Here is a 9,829-nt window from a genome sequence, read left to right as displayed (position 1 = left end):
TCCTAACTGATTTAGGTTTTTAAATTGTTTTAATTTTTCTTTTTTTAAATTTTTTTTTTGTTTTGATTTTTCTATTGCATTGTTTGTATGATTTTCCAGTGGCTTCACTGTTTCACTGCATAACCAAAGGTATTTTAAAACTATTTATAATGCAAAGTATTAATCAGATTAAGAAAAGAAACATAGGAGCTGAGAGATGAGCTTCTCTTTGTACATTCCACAAACATAAAAAGTTAGTGTCTCTTGTTTCTCTAGTTAGTTTGTTTAGCACATTTTTAGGTCAAACGTTGGCATCTGAGTTTCCTTCCTTCTTGGTCAAAAGTAACAACTTCATAGAATTTTTTTAGGTTTTTTGTTCTTCAGATAATAGCACACAGAAGCTTATTATCATGTAGCACATTAAATATCGCCCTGGGGGCTGAGAATAGAGCAAAAGCTACTGATAGCCCTGACTGAAGCCAGTTGCCTTTTGGGGGAATCATTCAGTTGAATCACGAATGATTTCTTAGCTTGCTCTTTATTGAGTCTTGTTCCAGACACCTAAAGCACAGTTTGGAAATTAATATTCTTTCTTCTGAGAAGCGATAGATTATATGTTAACTGTCTTATAAGAGTCAATAAGAATTTTTATTGTTTTAGAAATAAGGCATAAGGGTGGGTGGGGAAGACAGTATATTTTCCTCCAAACAGAGCTAAGGGAGGGCAAGTCATCCTCTGTTTAAACCTCATTCTGAAAAATATTTTTTTCAACAAGAGGAGCCACAGAACATGGTACTTCCCTGGCAGTCTAGTAAAGACTCCGTGCTTCTGCTGCAGGGGGCATGGGTTCTATCCCTGGTTGATGTGGCCAAAAAAAAAAAAAAAACAAAAAAACCCCCACAAAACAAACATTTCTCCAATAGTCTCATGGAGATCACATGTGGAGTCAAGACTGGGAGTCACCTGAAGCACAGACATATGGGCAAGAACTGCACTGTAGGACCATGCACATTGAAAAAGAAGTCTTTCCTGAGTTGAAACACTGTAAAACATACTGGAAGAAGCAAACATTCTTAGAAATACCATTGCTATAAACTCTATACTTAAACCATGTCCTATGCAAGGCCAAAGCAAAGAGTAAAAATTGCCTGGAATTAGAAATAAGGGAACTTATATGAGGAAATGACACAGGCATGACAAGGATAGTGTGGAGTCCACAGAGTATGATGGACAGTGTAAGGAGAGACCTGGACAGGAACTTTAGAGCAGAGACATTTCTCTCAGCCCTGCTTGGCTAAGTCTTCACCAATTTTCTTTTTTGGGGGAAGGGGAGGGGTGGGCGTTAAACATGAGTTTTTCTTTCTCACAGAACAATCTAGTGGGCAGGGTCCCAAGAGTGAGCAGCTCTGCAGGCCCTTCCGTCTCGGTTATGTCTGGGATGTGTTCCCGCACATCTACTAAGTGGCGGTCGCACCTTAACACCCCCATCCTTACTCCTTCAAAAGCCCCAAACTCAGGCAGGTAAGGGAGCCCTGTCTCCACGACCCCCCACACTCACCCCCGGCTTCCTCTTAAGCCTTATTGACCGGATCAGGGTCACGTGGCCAGACATCAACCCTGCTGAGGGGTCAGAGGGGACTAGGAGCCACCATACCTCCCCATCCAGGCCCAAGCCAACATGATGGCTCAGCAGGCCCAGGAGGGGTCGGAGTTCGCACCTTCCTCCCCCCTCCTCCGGCAGGATGTCTGGGCTGCTGTTGCGGGCCCGTGTCCTTGGGGGGCGGCAGAGCTGGTGGGGCACGGGTACAGGACAGCGGCAGTGGAGAGTCTGGAGCGAGAGCCTGTGGCGCTCTGAGGACGGCCCAGACCTAGGACCTCCTGCACGTGGTGGGGCAGCTCACCGAGGGCTGGAGGTCAGGGAGCGAAAAGCCAGAGGTTTGATGGGGCCTGGGGGCTATCGTGAGGGGTCAGGTACTCACCGGGCAGGTTGTTGGTGGCGGGTAGAGCGCCTCGGCCAGTGTCGGCACGTCTTCCAAGCTCAGCTTCGTGGTCAGCTAGTCCGTGTGCTTGAGGATCTCACTGGAGCCGAAGCCAGCAGGCATGAGGTGTCCCGCTCCACGTCCAGGACGGTGCAGGCCACCAGCGGGTACAGACTGGGGCCAGGGCGCCCTGTCCACAGCGCCTCCCACGGCCGAAGGACTTCCGGGAAGGGGCATTCCCTCTTGACCCAGAGGAGCAGCTACCGGAAGCAGAAGCAGAAGCAGAGAGAGCCGGAGTCGGGGGAGTCCAGGAAGTCTCAGAGCGGCGGATCCAGCACCTTCAGGGGCAGCAGGAGTTGCCGTTTTATTATCTCCTCAGAGTTCCGGAGCACGAGCTCCGTGATGCCACAAAAACAGTGGAAGGCATCCACCTCGTCCTGAGAGCCGTAGCGGATCGGGAAGAGAAGGTTACTCCTGCCCTGGGCGGAGCCGAGCTCGTCATGGTACAGGCAGTCGGGGAGGAGAATGTCGTTCAGCAGGCCCAGCCCTGGGTTCTCGCGACCTTCAAAGAATTTGTTGGTTCTATGAGAGCGGCTCTCGCTCTCGTCTTTGGCCATGAGGCTGCGGTATCCATTTGGCGGTGAGTTCCTCTGCCCCTACCGGGGCCTCACGGATTTCCACGGCAGCTTCAGGTGGAAATCCTCGTCGGTTTTCTTGCGCACGTAAGCCTTGCGCTCCTTGGCAGAGCCCTCCCAGCTGAGGTACCGCAGGAGGAACCGCCAAGCCTGGCACGGTAGGCTGGGGCTCAGACCCTGGGGAACCCCCCCCCCGCGGCCACGACGCCGCCCGCCGGCCCTGCCCAGCCCTCCCCTAGGGGGTACTCGGCTCCTCACTCCTGAGAAGAGCCGGGGTCTCAGCTCAAGGACCTGCTGCAGGAGTCCCTCAGAGCACATGTGGGGGGCCCACTCCTCCCCTGTGACCCGAGGCGTCTGCACCACAGCGGCCGCGGCCCCAGCTCCACACCGGAAGTGGCCTGCAACCCAGGTGGGGCGCATTTTCAGAGGCCGGAAGAGAGTCGCGGGAGGCCCCGTCCAGGTGTGGCTGCAGGCCTACCCTGAAGAAGTTGGTCATGCGGGAGAAGCTGCTGAAGGTGGTGCAGTAGGAATCCTGGAGGAAGCGAGACACCATGTGGGAACTGTCCTGGTCAAAGAGCTGGAGGTGGTGGAAGGAGTTGGAGAGGACCGGGGAGGCGTAGGGGGAGACGAGGTAGAGGTGGCGGTTCTGTGGGGAGCTGGCCAACAGCTGATGACGGCTGAAGACACAGAGCAGGGCACTGGTGCCCCACAGTGGACATGCAGGTCAGGCGGGGAGCCTGTGGCCTGCGTGACCAGGACCAGGCAGGCCCAGCTGGGGCCGGACTTTGAACGGCGGATGGCCTTGAGCTCCCCCAGACTTACACACTAAGAAGACCAGGGTGCCCCTGTGGGAGCTGGGCTCTGCACCTCTCGTGGCTCTGAGTGGCCGGGCCATGGCTGACCTGTGCTGATGACTGCCCTCTGTGGGGTTCATAGCCGGGGTCAAAGGTCAGTTCCTCCTCAGAAGTGAAGGAGTCATCCCCACTGGCGTCCTTCTTGGAGAAGAGGATTTGAGTGGAATCTCCAGCCTCTCTACAGGAGCCCAGTGCAGGAGGACGTCATTTGTTCTTCTCCACAACACGTTTGATGCGGTCCACGAGGGAGTCTGGGTCTTGGTGCTTCTTGGTGTGCAGGTACGTGCCTCTTTACCAATTTTTTAATGAGTGGAGTGGATGTAAAGGAAAAATATTTGTAGAATGAGTAGGACTGGCCGTATACTATGTTAGGTAGTTCTGGGTCAGATGCACATTATGTTTTCTTTTGTATGATTTTTGCTTGGGTTAAATGTATAGAACACTGCCTATAGTTCTTATTCCACAGGAAGGAATCTATCGTTGTAGTTAATCGTTTGTAGTTTCCATGAAATCTTTAGCCTGATGCATCTCTCCTAAGTGGTACAGTTAAGATCCTGATGCTCAGTGTGGGTAGACAAGGAAAGCACACTCCTGGTGGATCGGATGGTCTTGCTGAGGTGATTTCCATGTGGTTGTGCCTCGTGAGCAATCCTGCCAAACAGAGTATTCCAGGAGGTAGTAGGCTTTGTATTTCCAAAGCTACAGATCTGGGCATGTACAAAGCCAACTCCACGGATGCTCATTTAAATAGCTAAACTGATTGGTACAAGAAAGTCTCCCTAGTGGTACCTCTGCATCTCCTCTATTCATATGGCTCTCTTCTTCATCAGTTTCCCCCCATTTTTTTTTATTGTGGTAAAATGTAAAAAATATAGAATTTACCATCTTAAACATTTGTAAGTGTTCAGTTCATTGGTATTAAATACATTTATAATGTTGCGCAACCATCACCACCATCCATCTCCAAGGCTCTTTTCATCTTCTAAAACTGAAACTCCATACACATTAAACAATAACTCCCTGTTCCCTCCCCCTTCCAGCCCCTGGTAGCTACCATTCTACTTCCTGTCTCTATGATTTTTTTTGTTTTTGGTCTGGCTCTCTTCTTGATAACACTGTAACTGGTCAGGGAGACTACTGCGGGGGTGGGTGGGGGAGTCAGTCACAATATATGGAGCTGTAGTTTTGAAAAGCAGCAAGGAAGAATGGGACCTGTACTCTGTCAAGCATCCAGTACAGTTAGTTGGATCACCTTGCACAAGTTCTTTAAGCACTCTGGCCTCAGTTTCCTCATTTGCAAAATGGGGACAGTAACAGTACTTACCACGTATGATTTTTATGAGGAAGAAGTGGGTTAATACATATGAAATATACAGAGCAGTACCTGGCACATCCTAAGCACGAAATAAATTTTAGTGATAGTGATCTCTCATTAGGATAATTGTTGCTGGTTAAATTAGCCAGTTCAAGCAGAAAGTGAAGTTATAGCTGACACAGCCCCACCAGGCTGTGTGGGACTAGAGACTCAGCTGTGAGGATAGTTTGGTTGTTCCAATGGCCTATATACTATTTCATGTTTATGTCAGCTTTTTCATTTTGTGTAGACTTGCAATATTATTTTCTGTTGAAAGCACCCTATGGCAGTGTGAAGGATACAAATAAATCAGCACTTCTCATGTGGAAGGGAACCCATGAGTTCATCACTGAGATTAACAGTCATGTTAGTGATGATATCATTGCCTAGAAAATTTTGGCTGTTACCAGAGAAAGTATCCAAGGAGCTGAGCTATTATTAAATTGCTATTATAGAAAATGATATTTTCTTTTTAAAATATCTTTATTGAAATATAATTGCTTTACAATGTTGTGTTAGTTTCTGCTGTACAATAAAGTGAATCAGCTATATGTATACATATATACTCATATACCCTCCCTCTTGAACCTCCCTCCCACCCTCCCTATCCACCCCTCTAGGTCATCATAAAGCACCGAGCTGATCTCCCTGTGCTATGCAGCAGCTTCCCACTAGCCATCCATTTTACATTTGGTAGTGTATATATGTCAGTGCTACTCTCTCACTTTGTCCCAGCTTCCCCGTCCCCCACTGTGTCCTCAAGTCCGTTCTCTACATATGCGTCTTTATTCCTGCCCTGCCACTATGTTCATCAGTATGGGTTTTTTACATTCCATATATATACATTAGCATAGGGTATTTGTTTTTCTCTTTCTGACTTACTTCGCTCAGTATGAGAGACTCTAGGTCCATCCACCTCATTGCAGATAACTCAATTTCGTTCCTTTTTATGGCTGAGTAATATTCCATTGTATGTATGAGTCACATCATCTTTATCCATTCATCTGTCAATGAACATTTAGGTTGCTTCCATGTCTTGGTTATTGTAAATAGTGCTGCAGTGAACATTGTGGTACATGTATCTTTTTGAATTATGGTTTTCTCAGGGTATATGCCCAGTGGTGGGATTGGTGGGTCATATGGTAGTTCTACTTCTAGTTTTTTAAGGAACCTCCATACTAGTGGCTGTATCACTTTACATTCCCACCAACAGTGCAGGAGGGTTCCCTTATCTCCACACCCTCTCCAGCATTTATTGTTTGTAGATTTTTTTATGATGGCCATTCTGACTGGTATGAGGTGATACCTCATTGTAGTTTTGATTTGCATTTCTCTAATGATTCGTGGTGCTGAGCATCTTTTCATGTGTTTTTTGGCCATCTGTGTGTCTTCTTGGGAGAATAGTCCATTTCGGTCTTCCGCCTATTTTTGGATTGGGTTGTTTGTTTTTTTGATATTGAGCTGCATAAGCTTCTTGTATATTTTGGAGATTAATCCTTTGTCAGTTGCTTTGTGTGCAAATATTTGCTCCCATTCTGAGGATTGTCTTTTCATCTTGTTTATAGTTTCCTTTCCTGTGCAAAAACTTTTAAGTTTCTTTAGGTCCAATTAGTTTATTTTTGTTTTTATTTCCATTACTCTAGGAGGTGGGCCAAAAAGGATCTTTCTGTGATTTATGTCATAGAGTGTTCTGCCTATGTTTTCCTCTAAGAGTTTTATAGTGACTGGCCTTATATTTAGGTCTTTAGTCCATTTTGAGTTTATTTTTATGTATGGTGTTAGGAAGTGTTCTAATTTCGTTCTTTTACATGTAGTTGTCCAGTTTTCCAAGCTCTACTTATTGAAGAAGCTGTCTTTTCTCCATTGTATATTTTTGCTTCCTTTGTCAAAGATAAGGTGACCACATGTGCATGGGTTTATCTCTGGGCTTTCTGTTCTGTTCCATTGATCTATATTTCTGTTTTTGTGCCAGTACCATACTACCTGGTTACTGTAGCTTTGTAGTATAGTCTGAAGTGAGGGAGCCTGATTCCTCCAGCTCCGTTTTTCTTTCTCAACATTGCTTTGGCTGTTCGGGGTTTTTTGTGATTCCATACAAATTGTAAAATTTCTTTTTCTAGTTCTGTGAAAAGTGCTGTTGGTAATTTGATAGGGATTGCATTGAATGTGTAGATTGCTTTGGGTAGTGTAGTCATTTTTACAATGTTGATTCTTACAGTCCAAGAACATGGTATATCTCTCCATCTGATTGTATCGTCTTTGATTTCTTTCATCAGTATTTTATAGTTTTCTGGGTGCAGGTCTTTTGCCTCCTTAGGTAGGCTTATTCTTAGATATTTTATTGTTTTTGTTGCAGTGGTAAATGGGCATGCTTTCTTAATTTCTCTTTCTGATTTTTCATTGTTAGTGTATAAGAACGCCAGAGATTTCTGTGAATTAATATTGTATCCTGCTACTTTACCAAATTCATTGATTAGCATTAGTAGTTTTCTGGTAGCATCCTTAGGATTCTCTATGTATAGTATCATGTCATCTGCAAACAGTGACAGTTTTACTTCTTCTTTTCTATTTTTTTTTTTTTTTTTTTTTTTGGGCGGTACACGGGCCTCTCACTGTTGTAGCCTCTCCCATTGCGGAGCACAGGCTCCGGACGCACAGGCTCAGCAGCCATGGCTCACGGGCCTAGCCGCTCCGTGGCATGTGGAATCCTCCCGGACCGGGGCACAAACCCGTGTCCCCTGCATCGGCAGGCAGACTCTCAATCACTGCACCACCAGGGAAGCCCCCTTTTCTTTCTTTTTCTTTTCTGATTGCCATGGCTAAAACTTCCAAAACTATGTTGAATAAAAGTGGTGAGAGTGGACAACCTTGTCTTATTACTGACCTTAGAGGAAATGGTTTCAGCTTTTCATCATTGAGAATGATGTTGGCTGTAGGTTTGTCATATATGGCTTTTATTATGATAAGGTAGCTTCCCTCTATGTCCACTTTATGGAGAGTTTTTACCATAAGTGGGTGTTGAATTTTGTCAAAAGCTTTTTCTGCATCTATTGAGATGATCATATTGGTTTTATCCTTCAATTTGGTTAATATCATGTATCACATTGATTGATTTGCATATATTGAAGAATCCTTGCATTCCTGGGATAAACCACATTTGATCATGGTGTATGATCCTTTTAATGTGCTGTTGGATTCTGTTTGCTAGTAGTTTGTTGAGGATTTTTGAATCTATGTTTATCTGTGATATTGGCCTTTAATTTTCTTTTTTTGTGACATCTTTGTCTGCTTTTGGTATCAGGGTGATGGTAGTCTCATAGAATGAGTTGGGAGTGTTCCTCCTTCTACTATATTTTGGAAGAGTTTTAGAAGGATCTGTGTTAGCTCTTCTCTAAATGTTTGATAGAATTTGCCTGTGAAGCCCTCTGGTCCTGGGATTTTGTTTGTTGGAAGATTTTTAATCAGAGTTTCAATTTCAGTGCTTGTGATTGGTTTGTTTATATTTTCTATTTTTTCCTGGTTCAGTCTTGGAAGGTTGCACTTTTCTAAGAATTTGTCCATTTCTTCCAGTTTGTCCATTTTATTGGCATACAGTTGCTTGTAGTAGTCTTTCATGATCCTTAGTATTTCTGCAGTGTCAGTTGTTGCTTCTCCTTTTTCATTTCTAATTCTGTTGATTTGAGTCTTCTCCCTTTTTTTCCTGATGAGTCTGGCTAATGGTTTATCAGTTGTGTTTCTCTTCTCAAAGAACCAGCTTTTTAAATTGATTTTTGCTATTGTTTCCTTCATTTCTATTTCATTTATTTCTGCTCTGATCTTCATGATTTCTTTCCTTCTGCTAACATTTTGTTTGTTTGTTTGTTTGTTTGTTTTTTATTCTTTCTCTACTTGCTTTAGGTGTAAGGTTAGGTTGTTTATTTAAGACTTTTCTTGTTTCTTGAGGTAGGGTTGTATTGCTATAAACTTCCCTCTTAGAACTGCTTTTGCTGCATTCCATAGGTTTTGGCTTGTTATATTTTCATTGTCATTTATTTCTAGGTATTTTTTAAATTTCCTCTTTGGTTTTTTCAGTAATATCTTCGTTATTTAGTTGTGTATTGTTTAGCCTCCATGTGTTTGTATTTTTTACAGTGTTTTTCCTGTAATTTGATATCTAGTCTTATAGCATTGTGGTTGGAAAAGATGCTTGATGAGATTTCAGTTTTCTTAAATTTACCAAGGCTTGATTTGTGACCTAAGATGTGATCTATCCTGGAGGATGTTCCATGTGTACTTGCGAATAAAGTGTATTCTGTTGTTTTTGGATGAAATGTTCTATAAAATATCAATTAAGTCCATCTGGTCTAATGTGTCATTTAAAGCTTGTGTTTTCTTATTTATTTTCATTTTGGGTGATCTTTCCATTGGTGAAAGTGGGGTGTTAAAGTCCTGTACTATTATTGTGTTATTTTCAATTTCCCCTTTTAAGGATGTTAGCATTTGCCCTATGTATTGAGGTGGTCCTATGTTGGGTGCCTAGATATTTACAATTGTTATATGTTCTTCTTGGATTGATCCCTTGATCATTATGTAGTGTCCTTCCTTGCCTCTTGTAATAGTCTTTATTTTCTACTCTGTTTTGTCTGATATAAGAATTGCTACTCAAGTTTTATTTTGATTTCCATTTGCATGGAACATCTTTTTCCATCCCCTCACTGTCAGCCTGTATGTGTCCCTACGTCTGAAGTGGGTCTCTTGTAGACAGCATGTATATGGGTCTTCTTTTTGTATCCATTCAGCCAGTCTATGTCTTTTGATTGGAGCATTTAATTCATTTACATTTTAGGTAATTATTGATATGTATGTTCCTATTACCATTTTCTTAATTGTTTTGGGTTTGTTTTTGTACATCTTTTCCTTCTCTTGTGTTTCCTGTCTAGAGAAGTTTCTTTATTTAGCATTTGTTGTAAAGCTGGTTTGGTGGTGCTGAATTCTCTTAGCTTTTGCTTGTCTGTAAAGCTTTTGATTTCTCCATTGAATCTGAATGAG

General features: G+C 43.5%; 1 pseudogene; it reads right to left on the bottom strand.

Moving 5' to 3' along the window:
- Positions 1 to 1,607: 1,607 nt before the first annotated feature.
- LOC131750381 (TBC1 domain family member 17-like) overlaps positions 1,608 to 9,829 on the bottom strand; it is a 124,156-nt pseudogene continuing 115,934 nt past the window's right edge.

This window comes from Kogia breviceps, chromosome 2 (assembly GCF_026419965.1).
Source record: "Kogia breviceps isolate mKogBre1 chromosome 2, mKogBre1 haplotype 1, whole genome shotgun sequence".
Lineage (NCBI taxonomy): Eukaryota > Metazoa > Chordata > Mammalia > Artiodactyla > Physeteridae > Kogia > Kogia breviceps.
The sequence above is the reverse complement of the archived record's forward strand: the minus strand, read 5'-3'. Positions and strand labels throughout refer to the sequence as shown.